Source organism: Gadus morhua, chromosome 11 (assembly GCF_902167405.1).
Source record: "Gadus morhua chromosome 11, gadMor3.0, whole genome shotgun sequence".
NCBI lineage: Eukaryota > Metazoa > Chordata > Actinopteri > Gadiformes > Gadidae > Gadus > Gadus morhua.
In genome coordinates, this window is record NC_044058.1 from 2,810,045 (window position 1) to 2,825,651 (window position 15,607).

The window sequence follows — 15,607 nt, forward strand, 5'->3', positions numbered from 1 at the left end:
GTTAGTAACCATTTTTATAGCTTAGAAAAGGTTTTTTAACGTTATTTAGACAAATACCTCAGGATTCTTTTTTGCGTTATTGAACTTATTAGACCAAAAAATGTACATGATAAAACAATAATAATAACCATTTTTATAGCTTAGCTTATAGCTTATTTTTTTTAACGTTATTTTAACAAATAAACTAGTTCAGTGTGTAGACAATTATTGAATGGAATTGAGTGTATTATACACTTTACTAATTAAGTAATTTACCATTAGAATCAAGTGATTGTTTTAATATGTCTAATAGAATCAAATTAATTTTTTTGTCAAGTATATCATCATAATTTGATACAAAGATACATTGAAGAATAACCACACCAAAGTTTCCTCACAATTTATTCAACACATAATCTACAGAATCTTAAAGATATAGGTTCTTCATGCTGCCATCAGCTCCAACTCACTGTCAAAAGAATCAAACAGTCAAATCAATATTAAGCCGATACAATATATTATTTGTTTTCTGTCACTGGAAATGTCATTCACTTCTCTTTTTCGCTTCAGTCTGAAGACTGGTGGAAGTAGTCCAACCGCCATTTGTTTGGCCTCCTCCGTGAAGTGTGCGAACCTTCTACCGTGCCTGTATAAATAAGGAGAAATTATTGTAAGAATTATACATATTTAGTTCATATTGGGGTTGAGGTGTATATTCATATTTGAAAAAAAAAACAAAAACATACCCATCCAGGTGGAAGTTCTCAAGCTGTACTGTGCACCACCATTTTCTGAGGACTGGCATGTCTTTCTAAAGTAAGGGGATATTCCAAGAATTTACAATGATAAAATATGTATACAAGTATGAATTTCTCGATGTTGTAACCTTACATATGTCAAAAATCCAATCGTTATTTGAAACGTATCTTTTCAATCGTCAGCTCTTTTTTCATTTAATTGAATGTCTACTTACAACAGTGAAGTCAAATGGTGCCTCCATGGCAAGGTACCAAGCGTACTGTAATGGAAAAATGTAATTGGTGACAACATTCACACTCGTTGTTATATCTGTTCAGTACATTTTAAGTTTGCGACTGAGCATACCATAATCATGAAGATCCCACAGTCGTTCCCATATTCCTGTGGTGGAAGTCCCTGAACCATGAAGGTAAAACATAACATTAGAAACACATATAAAAACGATTTATTCCTTAAAAGTTAGACGAGAAAAAAGGCATGTACCTCGATATCATGTCCAGTTTTCTCCAACCAAGTTCCTGGAACAAGCTGCTCTGCGAGATCTCTGTAATGTAGTGGTTTACAAAGTAGGCTACCTATTAAATTACTGCAGCCTTTACAAAGGGATTAGCTTTATGTGATTTTCAGCTATCTCACATGTCACCATGTAAAATATTGATGTGGCCATTGTGTGTCATAAATGAACACATTTCACTGGCGTCCAATGGTATCTTAAGAGTGAATGATAACTTTCGAAAACACTTTCCATATATTTCAGATCTGATGACATGTGATGAGCGCATGATTACTTGACTAAAAGTCAGGGGAATGTGACTGCCTTTAGAAATATCTTAAACATAGGCTCGTCAGGGGAACGCGACTGCCTTTTGAAATGTCTTAAACATAGGCTCGTCAGGGGAACGTGACTGCCTTTTGAAATGTCTTAAACATAGGCTCGTCAGGGGAACGTGACTGCCTTTTGAAATGTCTTAAACATAGGCTCGTCAGGGGAACGTGACTGCATTTTGAAATGTCTTAAACATAGGCTCGTCAGGGGAACATGACTGCCTTTTGAAAAATATTCAAAAAAAAAAAATTAAAATTCAATATTTTCTGAAGAATTTACAACAAAGGCACCGAGTGCTATTAAATAATGGCAACTGGTAATTAATGTATTTTCTTAGTCCATCTATGTCAGTGCCAAAACAGGAATTTAATCAAAGTTGTAAATTTCACAGAAAAGTAAGTCAAGGGAACTTCATTGACTTTTGAACACCCTGAGTCCCAACCAAATTGCCTTATAATATTGCGATAACATGAATATTACTCAATATATTAAGCATATTGACAGTCACACTTACTTCCATGGTTCATCTTTGGTTTCCGATTTAGCGGTGTGTAAGGCCGTTTCTCAATTCCTAGCACGCGTACTACGGACTCGATGACTTGCAAGTACGTACTTGGCAAGTCCGTACTTCAAGCACAGACTTGCGAGCACGCGAGTACGTACCTGCAATTGGAACAGCAGCGGACTCGATGACGTCACCACCTCTGCTCGTCCGTTAACTGTGCTACGGCCTCATTTAGGCATATACTACGGAACAATATAAACAAATGATATCAAACAAAATCCCAGCCTCTTTCATTTTCAAATAGTATGTAAATATTCTGAATGAATAAAAATTGAAAAGATATGCGTGTCCTGTCATGTGTATAAGCTATACACACACGACTTTATATATATATATATGTTTATATATAATCTTATATTATTATTATTATTATTATTATTATTATTATTATATTATATATTATTATATTCGTGAAACAATATAATAATATAATAGCTTACAATTAATAGCTTATAGATAATAGCTGACAGTGCGTCTTCTCCATGTTGTCCGCCATATACTGCTGCGAGTGCGAAATGCATCCTGGGATTTATAGCGGTTGCAAGTACACACGAGCCACCTCCGATGCATGCTCGGTGAAACCATGGACATAATAAAGGATGGACCACGGACTGGAAAATGGCCGCCCATTCATTCCTATGCAAACCTGCTCAGTGGCGCATGGCAACATACAGGAGCGATTTGCTTCCGCGTTATGTGGCCAAGACACGTGACCTATTCCGTGACGTACCGGATGCAGAGATCTTCTTCTTCTTCTAGTTTAGTGGCGGATCATAGTTTTTCCCCATATACCGCGACCTACTGGACTACTACACAGGAGTTTGTGACAAGGACGTTGACAAGGACAAGGACGTTGGCAAATCATACTTTAAATCATGCAAATAAATTCAAAGAAAAAACCAAACTAACGAAACAAAATAAACAAAATAAAACAAACTAACAAAAGAAATGAATAAATAAAAATAAAAAATATATATACTTAAGGTTAAATTCTTCTAATTAGGTTAGTATCTTTTAGCTAATTTATCAGCAATTTCATTGCCATATATTCCATGGTGGGCTGGAATCCAACAGAACTGAATAACTAAACCAAGGCTTATAATATTTAAAAGAAGATGCTTTACCTCTATCACCAAATCTTCACGTATTGAATTATTTGTTATAAAACTTAGTATCTACAACCCATCTAAGAGCGGTTATTATTGTGGCCATCTCGATTGAGTATACTGATTAAGTCACCCACTCTATATCCATATCCTTTTTCAAATTCTGGAATATATATGCCAATACCACATTGTGTTAATGGAAGTTAATTCGGAATTTAATTTAATTCGGAAGTTAATGGAGCCGTGCACTTCAAAATAGGTCCATAGCAAGGAGCCGTTTGTTTCAGTACGGCTCCTTTCAGCTGCCCACCCAACATCAACTGCTAATAAAACGCTTGAGGAGGCGTTTTGAAAAGAAAAAACTTACATTTTTTTAGAACAGGGTAGAAAGATAATTATGAGCCTTTGATTGATATCCAGACATTTTTTGCGGAGACACAATCCTGTTCCCCACTTGTATTGGAGTGGACGGCGATATCTACTTCTGGGCCACATGAAATGACGGACCCCCGTCCACTCCCAGCTAAAACAGCTGCAATACCAGGTTTGGCCTCTGAGCACGGGTGGATTGCGGAAGTATATGCCTATCCTGGGGGCCTGGGTGAAACGGCGAGATCGAGCACGCATCAAGAACACTTCCGGGTTTTACGACAGTACTCGCTTGATGCGTACTTCGAATTGGAACAGTGCTCGGGCAACGACTGATGACGTTTCACGAGTCCACGAGCACACGAGCACGCACAAGTACGCGAATTGAGAAACGGCCTAAATTTTAAAATAAATTTTAAAATAATCACTTCCGTCACGCCACAGTACTTCCGTCGCGCCTGGGTTGTTGTCACGCCAGGGTGTTGTTCTCCGGGGCAAAATAACGTTAAAAAACCTTTTCTAAGCTATAAAAACTAACGTGTCGAAATATTTTTTTATTTCTTTGTTATGTTAATTCAAGCGATAAATACGTTTATTTGTCCATAGAAAATAATCTGAGGTAACTTCCGTCCAGCCACAGTACTTCCGTTACGCCTGGGTATTCTGTCACACCAGGGTGTTGTTCTCCGGGGCTGCAGCTGGACCCTAACAGAGCCAGGCCCCCAGGATAGGCATATACTTCCGCAATCCACCCGTGCTCAGAGGCCAAACCTGGTATTGCAGCTGTTTTAGCTGGGAGCGGACGGGGGTCCGTCATTTCATGTGGCCCAGAAGTAGATATCGCCGTCCACTCCAATACAAGTGGGGAACAGGATTGTGTCTCCGCAAAAAATGTCTGGATATCAATCAAAGGCTCATAATTATCTTTCTACCCTGTTCTAAAAAAATGTAAGTTTTTTTCTTTTCAAAACGCCTCCTCAAGCGTTTTATTAGCAGTTGATGTTGGGTGGGCAGCTGAAAGGAGCCGTACTGAAACAAACGGCTCCTTGCTATGGACCTATTTTGAAGTGCACGGCTCCATTAACTTCCGAATTAAATTAAATTCCGAATTAACTTCCATTAACTCAATGTGACAATGTGGTATTGGCATATATATTCCAGAATTTGAAAAAGGATATGGATATAGAGTGGGTGACTTTATCAGTATACTCAATCGAGATGGCCACAATAATAACCGCTCTTAGATGGGTTGTAGATACTAAGTTTTATAACAAATAATTCAATACGTGAAGATTTGGTGATAGAGGTAAAGCATCTTCTTTTAAATATTATAAGCCTTGGTTTAGTTATTCAGTTCTGTTGGATTCCAGCCCACCATGGAATATATGGCAATGAAATTGCTGATAAATTAGCTAAAAGATACTAACCTAATTAGAAGAATTTAACCTTAAGTATATATATTTTTTATTTTTATTTATTCATTTCTTTTGTTAGTTGGTTTTATTTTGTTTATTTTGTTTCGTTAGTTTGGTTTTTTCTTTGAAAAAAGAAAAAACCTTTTTTTTTTGTATTTCTCAATGTATGAACACCTGTTTGCAGAATCCCATTTACAAGGTTTCAAAACCGGGCAACAATGAAATACACTGTTAGAACACTGCCAGATTTGAAACTCTGCAAATGCGCTGGTGAAATTGTTTGAACTTTGAAAATGTGTCGGTGAAAATGATGAAGAAGATAAAATAGAACACAAAATCATGTTTACAGATGTTTGAATTTTAGTTTTATTTTTTTTCAGGTTATAATCTCTTTTTTCAGTGTTGCAAAACCTTTTTTGCAAGGTGTTGAGTTTTCAAACCCAGACTTACAAGCCTTTGAAACTTTTTTTTTCAGGTTTGAATTATGGCAGGAATCTGACTCCATACACTAGTGAGGATTAAAAGAAACACTCTCTGTAAGTAACATACATAATGTAAAACATTCGCGCATTTCTTTTTTTTACATTAGCTCACTAAAACGCTGTAACTAGTGTATTAAGCAAAAAAATGCCTTACCTCCAACAGCTAGTGTTATCGTTGCGGGGAAATGCGGAAGTTGCCGAAGTGCTTAAGAAACTGCCGTAAAGCAGTACCTCTGACAGTATGACAATGTGTGACGTCATCGCATGTTTTTAATGCATTTTTAGAATAGATACGGGACCTTAAAAAATTCAATATTCAGCTGAGTTTATTATCCTAGCCCCTCCTTTTGAACGCAACTTTCAAATTACTTGACAAAAAATTACATCGTGAGAAAAGTGGATTCTGAGGATAAAACCCCATAGGCTCCCATTCATTCTGGACTCGCCTGCGAGCGCCCCGCGTGGACAGAGATTATTACTGCAACCAGTCCAGAAAACCGGAACTAACCAGCGAGTGCCCATTCTCCTCATGTTAGACATTGGCCGTTTCTCAATTCGCTCACTTGTGCGTGCTCGCACAAGTACGCGAATTGCCTGAAGAGGGGATCCTCTCCAGGCATCTCTTCTTTTCCCCTGCGGTGGACCTGACGACGATGGCATCATCGACGCCGACGACGACGCCTCCATGGACGGCGACTCGGCGTCCGGTTTTTCCCGCTCTCGGGTTACAACCGCCACCGTCGTACAACACGAGGGACCGCGCCGGATGACCGATCTTTTCGGGGAGATCATGGGTGAGGTGGCGGCCATCAAAGGGTTTCCCATGCCGGCCCCGCCTCTCGCCCCCGTATCTGACTATATGCAGGGCGAGTGCTTTCGCACCCCATCTACTTCCCGGCGGGTTACCCAGTGCCCCTTGTTCCCGCCTGTGCAGCACTTGTTTACTGCTGCAGGTGGGGACCCTTCTACCCTGAAGGCTCCGGTAAGCGAGGGGGATCCCTCGCCTGGAGCCTCCACCGGCAGCGCTTCTCTGTCCGGGCGCCGGATGGTGCCCTAACGAAAAGCCGCTGCCCCCCGACCGCCTCCAGAAGCAAATTGTCGGCCTAACAAATGTTAGGCCGACAATCCGCGGCGGCGGTCAACAACATCGCCCTGCTCTCCTCTGCCATGGTCTCCTTGTCGGCTGACAGGGAGGCCTACGGCCCGGAGGAAGCCGCGAGATGGCTGGCGGTTTCCCGCTTTTCCAGCGCCATCCTCCAGCTATGCCAGCCGATAGCCGTTTCGGCCGGCCGGCATATGGCATGGGCTACCATGATTCAAAGGGTCATATGGCTCTCCCACACTGCGGTGCCGGAACAAGAGCGGGCCAGCCTCGTCCAGGGTCCACTAGCGCCTGATGGCCTATTTGGTCCCCGGTTCTCCGAGGTGCTCGCGCACCAGCAGTCAGTCCGTTGAGAATCGTTCCCGGTTCGGGGTGATTCTCACGGGCTCCTCCCACCAGCAGGCTGGGAGGAGGCGGGGTCCAGGCCGGTCCCAGCGTTCCAGGGTGCCGCCTCCGACTCCAGCCCCGGTGCCGCAGCCGCAGCAGCAGCAGCCGCAGCCGCCGCAGACGGGTAGAGCAGCGCCACGGACCGGGAAGTTCCGGAAGCTTGCTCCTACTTTTTCATTCCCTATTAAAGAAAAAAGTAAAGACCGGCGGTACATGGTACCTAAAGAGCGATATTCCTCAGACCACCTGCGTCCTACGCTTGTGGTGCGTTCCTCCATGTTGCCTCTTTCCCCCTCTCAGCCCTGTGTATGTAGGGCGGCGGTCGGACGGCGTGTTCACATGGCCTCTGGTTCACCTGCTTCTAAGAAGCGGCGTCCCTTGGAGCCTCGTGGACGGAACAGAGGTTGGGTTGACCGTTGCACGAGCCCGTGGATACGGCCGCTTGTACCGGTCTCCTGGTTCCCCACATTATAGGTGAGGAGACGGGTCCGCGCGCTGTGGCTACAGCCTACGGACTGCGCATTTCCCATACATAGACCATTGTGTGGCGCAGCGCCACAGAATCAACATCGAGCGCCACGAATTGATTCTGTCTTTTCTTTTCTTTTTTTTTATATATATATATTTTTTATAACGCGATTTGGAAATCTAAAAATCGTTCCGTCCATTCATCTCCGCATAGCACTCGTTCTCCCTGTCATTCTCGTACACACACACACACACACACACACACACACACACACACACACACACACACAGAGAGCGAGAGCGACGATGCTAACACATGAACCCACCGATGTCACCCGACGCTTAGCAACCGGACACACTGGGGTTGATAAGTTACCGGACTACTGTAACTACTACAGAGTGATAATAACAAAGACGTGAATCAGGCAATAAATCCAATTTCCTTGACAGCGGTAAAGTTTGGTTTGCATTAAAGTACAGACGGAGTGGACCAATTGCGAACTACTGCAGCTGCTCCAAGTTAAACCCCAAACTAATCGCAGGGCTCCAGACTAACTTTTTCCTTGGGTGCACTGGTGCGCCTAAGTTTATAATTTGGGTGCACCAGCACGTATTTATGGTGCACCCAAGTTTTGAGTTGTTGATGGGGGGGGGTGGGAGGGGGGCGTTGGATTGTGCCTGCCTTGCGCTAGGTTGTTGGGGGGGGCAACCGGGCAGCTGCACCGGTTGCACCGTTGATATTTACGCAATTGATTAATAGTATTTTGACCATTAAATAAATGCCTTAAATAAATGCTGAATCTGTATCTCTCATAAAGAATATCGTCAGACAATGCCAAGGGATCGGTTCTGTCCCGAAAAACCCTCTGTCTCCGGAGAGACGCCTGTACGATAAGTGCGCCGAGGTCCATGGGAACACCCACAAATGGTGACGCCATTATCGGAGGAAGGGCTAGGAAGCTGCGCACGCCGATATAAGCAGCCGATCTCCGGGTAGACTCGCTGAAAAGCTGCTCCCGACCAGGTTTGGTTGCGAGCATATATGTCACCATGGTGATACAGCGACGCTTAAGGAGATCGACTTTCATGGTACAGCTAACCCAGGCTTTCAGCTCAACATACCTCGCTAACCCTCTAATCGAGCTTCGTAGTACAGGCCCCTGGATTGGGCTTCGCGGGTTTGTTCACCGGCGTTGCTATTTTACCGGTCTTGCGTGTTCCAACGGTTTATTAGGTATCTAATAAATCGCTGTCTAATCAATACTTCATTCACTGCCTCTTCCGTGGTCATTACAATAATATGAATAGACTGCTCTGTAAAAAAAATACATTTTTTTTACACATTTTCAGTCGCACCGGTGTGCCCAAATAAAATATTTGGTCGCACTACCCCGAATTCTAGGCGCATGTGCACCCAAATTAGGCGCACTCTGGAGCCCTGAATCGGAATAAGTATTTATAGCGGACTACACCACCTATTCTATTCCGCATAGAATTCTATTTCGAACCGATTGAGGCGCATATATTTATATGCTGTTCTTCCACATCTATGCGAATCAGATGTGTCCGCATGTAAACGTGGAGTTACATGCACACTCACTGACGGCTGATTCGCCCGCTCCTCCTGTCCACTCGCAATGCTTGAGGTCAATGGAAAAATATATTTGGCACAAAGAAGACGGTCTGCGACATTTGCAGTTTACCAAAGGTTAGTATGATATACTGTGGTCTAACACACCTGGCCAAATTTTTTGTTAACTCTGAAAAGGTAATATTAGCTTTATGAACTCAACGTTATTGATATTGAACATCCCGCACCCGTCATCATAGACAACGTTGTTGGTAACGCAGCGAACACTGCGATTAAGATGAAATTCATTAAGATGAAATGTGCCGTGCCGCGCCCGCTGAACAGGGAGCACGCCGTGCCGCTCCGCCCCCCCCCCCCCCCCCGCGCACCACACATTGGTCCTTGGTCTGTGGGAAACACTGCGCACAGGTGCGGCGGCCGGACGGCTCGCTCCCTGTTCAGCGGGCACGAGCGCGACGTCTAGACAGCTCGTTGTTTTTACAGCGGCTGGTTCTGGTACGTCTCCTACGCTCGCTGAATACGGGTTATTCCTGGACGGTCTTCCTCAGCTTCCCAACCCTAACCCACCCCGTGGTCCCCCTGGGTCTGCTCTTTATGCGCAGACTCCAGCGGTGGTTTGCTCGCCAACGGTTGGACCCCAGGCGACACAAGCTCAGGGTGCTCCTCGTTCCCCGTTCGGTGTCGCCAGACCTGGAATATTGGAAAAGACCCTCCTCCCCTGGGCAGGGTGGCGTCCGATGTAGTGGTCTTCACGGACGCCTCGTTGACGGGTTGGGGAGGAACGTGCCTCTCTCACTCGGTCGGAGACGAGTGGCGCGCGCCCCCTACAGCACACATAAATGTGTTGGAGCTCGACGCTGTGAGGAAAGTCCTGTTGCATTTCTTTCACCTGGTGCGCGGCCGCCACGTTCTGATCAGGACAGACAGCGTGTTTGCGGCGGCGTACATCAACAGACAGGGGGGAGTCCGCTCCCCTGCTCTCCACCGAAAGGCGGTCGAGCTCTGGCTTTGGGCTCATCAGTATCTCCTCAGTCTGAGAGCCCTGCATATCGCGGCGCCCAGAACTTTGGTGCAGACCTCATGTCTCGAGGCGGTCCCCGCCGAGACGAGTGGCGGTTACATCCCGACATTGTCAGACTGATCTGGCAGAGGTTCGGGACAGCGCAGGTGGACCTCTTCGCGTCCAGGGAGAACACGCACTGCAGGTGGTGTTGTCTGTTTTCACGCGTTTTCACGCATGCTTACACCACGCTGGGATCTCCCCACCGTGTTGCGAGGATTGTCCAGGGATCCTTTCGAGCCTCTTTCTCAGGCCCCCTTGGATGCCCTGTCATTTAAGACGGCACTCTTGTTGGCCTTGGTTTCTGCCAAGTGCGCCGGTGAGCTAACCGCTCTGTCTGTCAGCCTGAGTTGCTTGTTGCTAAACGAGGACAGCTACTTCGCGTTGCTCAGACCTAATCCTGCGTTCCTCCCGAAGAACATTAATAGTTATTTTCGGTCGAGGGATATTGTGCTTAAGGCTTTTCACCCCCGCCTCATTCTAGTGAGGCGGAGGCGGAGTTGCATCTCCTGTGCCCGGTCCGGGCGAGGGCTATGTACGTGAATCGCTCGGCCACGTTCCGCTCCACACAACACTCGCTATAACACGCTATAACACACAAACAACTGTGTTTGTGTGTTATAGCGACGCTAGCAGGGGCCGCGCTCTCTCTAAACAGCGGTTTTCTCACAGGGTATGTGAGGATGTTTGCTTAGCCTACTCTCGGCAGGGCTTGGCGCCACCATTGGGCGTTAAAGTTCACTCCACACGGAGCGTGGCCTCTTCAACGGCTCTACTCAGGGGCGTTTCGGTGGCAGACATCTGCGCGGCTGCTTCTTGGTCTTCCCCCGGCCCCTTTGTCCGTTTTTACATGTTAGACATGTCCAGGGGCTCACTCGGCAACTCTGTGCTGGAGTCCGGGACCCCTTTTACGGCTTAAGAATATAGACATGTTCTTTAAAGCGGCGTGGTTGGATTTCCTCTCGCCGGCTGGCGAGTTGGACTTGATTACCAGTCTTACTCTCCCACCTTTTTTCAAATAGAAAACAGGCTAGGGGGGTTTCTCTATTGGCTCGCCAATTGTCAGGTGGCTTTGTTTGCCAGTGTGGCACTCCCGCCGTTTTCTTCTAATAAGAAACGGCCGAGAGAGTCCCCTTAACGGAGAGCCGGATTCTGTGGCTCCGCCCCCTGTAGTAGCGGTTTGCTCTGGTTTTTCTTTTCCTTTTCATGGGTTCCATGAAGCACGGATTAGAGCCGGAGTCTTTACAGACTCACTTTTTTTTCCCTTGATCATTGCCTTGCTTGATCTAGGAGGAATTCGTTTTTTATTAAGCTGTTCTGTTTTACACTTCCTTGTTTTTTTTTGAGTCTTAATGTGTTCTGGTGACTTAGCTCGTTTTGACTGGGGTCCAGCAGGAGTACATTGATCGGGCTCCGCTCGCAGCTTCACCTTAGCCCATAAGGCGAAGCTTAGACGGCGTAGCCTACATGAAATAGAACGATAGTTATGTTATTATAACTCTAGTTCTATGATTGTAGGCGTAGCCTTCTAGTTTCCCACCTGCTGTACCCTCCAAATGCTGAAAGAAAAGCTTGGAGGATGAGCGACGGTATACACCGCGTTATATAGACACGATACCGTGGGGAAATGTGGGCGGTGCCCACGCTGATGGGTGCATAGTTTGAATTTTCAGCGCGCGCATTCGCGCGCACGGGACAAGCCCATAAGGCGAAGCCTAGACGGATACGCCTACAATCATAGAACTAGAGTTATAATAACATAACTATCGATCTCGCCGTTTCACCGAGCATGCATCGGAGGTGGCTCGTATGTACTTGCAACCGCTATAAATCCCAGGATGCATTTCGCACTCGCAGCAGTACGATGGCAGACAATATGGAGAAGACGCACAACTGTAAGCTATTATCTATAAGCTATTAATTGTAAGCTATTATATTATTATATTGATTCACGAATATTGGTATTTATTATTTTTAATAATAATAATAATAATAATAATAACTAGAACTGCAAGCAGTTATCCAGGGGTCCAAGCGATGTGCATTTCGCCGGCACAACGCGAAGCATGTATTCAAAACGCTACCGTGAACCTGTGGATATAAAGGTTTTGACTGTGAGAGGTTCGGTGTGGGAGTTATAGCCCCAAACGCGTATTCCTTGGTATAACGCCACCTAGGGACCGGCGTGTCTGGATTTTGTTATCTGAGTAGCGGTGCCGGACCTGGATCTAGTCATGCAATTGGCGTGTCTGCACCATTTACGGTTTGGGCTGTGGTCCCACTTTCACGGGGGGAATAATAACAATCCTTACAAAAACAATAGGGATCCAACCTGTTGGCTTGGACCCCTAATAATATAAGATAATATATAAATATATATATATAAAGTCGTGTGATAGCTTATACACATGACAGGACACGCATATCTCATTCAGAATATTTACGTACTAATTGAAAATGAAAGAGGCTGGGATTTTGTTTTATATCATTTGTTTATATTGTTCAGTAGTATATGCCTAAATTAGGCCGTAGCACAGTTAACGGACGAGCAGAGGAGGTGACGTCATCGAGTCCGCTGCTGTTCCAATTGCAGGTACGTACTTGCGTGCTCGCAAGTCTGTGCTTGAAGTACGGACTTGCCAAGTACGTACTTGCAAGTCATCGAGTCCGTAGTACGCGTGCTAGGAATTGAGAAACGGCCATTCTCTGACCCTACTCCCAGGAACAGTGCATACTTCCGCAATCCACCAGTGCTCAGCGGCCAAGCCTGGTATTGCAGCTGTTTAGGCGGGCTGTGGACGGGTCCCTCGATTCAAGGGACCCAGAAGTAGATATCTCCATTCACTCCAATACAAATGGGGAACAGGAATGTGTCTCCGCAAAGGCAAAGGCTCATAATATATCTTTATGCCATGTCCTAAAAAAAAGGTACGTTTGTTCTATTCAAAACGCCACCTCAAGGGTTATATTAGCCGTTCTCTCTTTTTGCTGGAGAAGGAGGGGAAAGGTGCAGCTGAAAGGAGTCTTATTGAAACAAATGTTGTTTTGACCTGGCATCCGAAAGGGCCTAGTTCAGTGCTCCGTTAACGCGTCCGATTTTTAGACTGGTTTAGCTGCTGCTCAATAACTCTCACGGTCCTCTGCTTGCGATCATTGTGATTCACAATATATTGATCCATTTATTCAAAAGATCCAAAGACAAAGAACAGGTGCATTACGGTACCATTTTATATTATTGTTGGTCTAACATTTCAGCGTTGGTATTTAATTTTTCATTTTCTTGTTTAGCTACCTATGTAGGCTATGACAGTTAACAATGTTGGTGTATTACAATTATTTATGTGTGTAGACCACTCCACCTTTGTTGCTGGTTGAAATGTAACCATTTATTTGTACATAAGTTATTGATTGCATTTTTTGTAAATAGTTAGTTGGAAGGAATCTGTTTCTTAAGCAGTGTGACGCTTGGAGCTTGCATGACGGAGCACAAGTTGGCACAAAGCACTCAAAACTGCAAAAAGACAAGACCGGAAGAAGCTCGCAGAGTAGGGTAACTGCTCTTCCGCTTAGCTTAGCTAAGCTGTTTACCATGGCGGCGGCAGATCGATACCTGTGGACCAAGTCTCTCTCCAACCTACCTAAGGCCATTTCTCAATTTGCGTACTTGTGCGTGCTCGTGTGCTCGTGGACTCGTTTTGTCATCAGTCGTTGCCCGAGCACTGTTCTAATTCGAAGCACGCATCAAGCGAGTACTGTCGTAAAACCCGGAAGTGTTCTTGATGCGTGCTCGATCTCGCCGTTTCACAGGCCCCCAGGATAGGCGCATACTTCCGCAATCCACCAGTGCTCAGAGGCCAAGCCTGGTATTGCAGCTGTTTAAGCTGGCTGTGGACGGGGGTCCGTCATTTCATGTGGCCCAGAAGTAGATATCGCCGTCCACTCCAATACAAGTGGGGAACAGGATTGTGTCTCCGCAAAAAATGTCTGGATAGTTTTTTCTTTCCAAAACGCCACCTCAAGCGTTGTTGACATGGCAACGAGATGCGGGGCGCTCCTCTGTTTGAGCGACTCGTGATTGAAAGGCTACTTTATTGCATATTTAATTTACTTTTTCACTTTATTGTCGAGTTTAAATCATGGCAATATTCGTTGACCTAAGGATACTGTCAAATCTGCGTTAGTGGAATTCAAAAGCCATTCTGCATCAAGTTATGGAGGTTTATTCTCTGCTGGGGTCACGACGCATCCCAACGGTCACGACGCATCCAAATCCACCGAGACGCACTACGCTAGAGGCTAGAGCGGACCTTCTGGAGCTTCAACTCGCTTGCCAGACAGTTGATTTATCACCCGAACAACTGGATTTCATACCATCAACACTGATAAAGAAGACAATACGGAGGAAAAGAGGATTGAGAGGAGGAATTAGGAACAGGATTAGGAGACGAGGTAGTAAGCTCGTTGCCAGGGCGGCGCGCATAGTCGCAGCGGCCCCTCTTGAGATCTGTGAGATTGAGATTGAATGTTTGAGTGTGAGACGTCCTACAAACATAGTTTATGACAGGGAAACATTATTAAACATTAGGACATTGCAAGCGAGTAACATCACTGGCATTCGCTGGCATCTGGACATATTACGCAAACACAGGATACTAACGGATACTGTGACACTGTGCCCGCAACTGCCCGGAGGAGGAAGCAGCAGAGACAGGGTGGACGTAAACAAAACAAAACATATCAAAACAAAACGTAAACTAAAGCGGGGAAAGAGGGCTGGCATCAAAGCTAGGCTAAAAACTAAACCCACCAGACCAGCAGTGCCAACAATCCTACTCTCCAACGTCCGATCTCTCGAAAACAAACTGGATGAGCTCCGTCTGATGAGAGGATCACTCAAGGTATGGAGAGACTGCTGTCTATTCATTTTTACCGAATCCTGGTTACATGAAAACATTCCGGACGAGGCTGTTCAGCTAGAGGGAACAACACTCTTCAGAGCTGACAGAGACGCGGCGAGTTCCGGTAAGAGCAGAGGCGGGGGGCTATGCATTTATATCAACAAAGACTGGTGTGTAAACGCTGCGTCGGTGGCTCAACACTGCTCTGAACTGGTGGAATTTTCTATAGCGATCTGTCGGCCATTCTACCTGCCAAGGGAATTCACCAGTGTGATTGTAGTAGCTGTTTACATAGCCCCTTGCGCCAACGCCAATGCTTACGAAGTACTCCGCCCCCTGTTTGACGTCATCAGCGCACTGTTGACAAAACACCCGGACAGCTTTGTGGTTGTTGCAGGAGACTTCAACCACATTAGCTTAAAGACTGTGCTCCCCGGATTCAAGCAATATGTGGACTTTAAAACAAGAGGAGAAAATATACTTGATTTGGTCTATTCCAACACTGCTGAGGCATATAAGGCCATTCCTCAACCCCATATTGGCCTTTCAGACCATAAATCTGTGCTGCTGGTTCCAACTTACAAACCCAGGCTGATACGA

General features: G+C 45.4%; 1 long non-coding RNA gene across 3 annotated transcripts; it reads right to left on the reverse strand.

The window, feature by feature from the left end:
- Positions 1 to 369: 369 nt before the first annotated feature.
- On the reverse strand, positions 370 to 4,203 carry LOC115554134 (uncharacterized). 3 transcript variants are annotated; one of them, XR_003978560.1, is made up of 7 exons: positions 4,143 to 4,203; positions 1,222 to 1,282; positions 1,084 to 1,134; positions 953 to 997; positions 726 to 790; positions 532 to 625; positions 370 to 448 (listed from the first exon to the last, which is right to left on the reverse strand). It is a non-coding gene; the product is annotated as an uncharacterized LOC115554134 (long non-coding RNA). The 3 variants fall into 3 exon arrangements; XR_003978561.1 differs by lacking the exon at positions 4,143 to 4,203 and adding an exon at positions 2,228 to 2,271; XR_003978559.1 differs by lacking the exon at positions 4,143 to 4,203 and adding an exon at positions 2,079 to 2,228.
- Between the last annotated feature and the right edge of the window lie 11,404 nt (positions 4,204 to 15,607).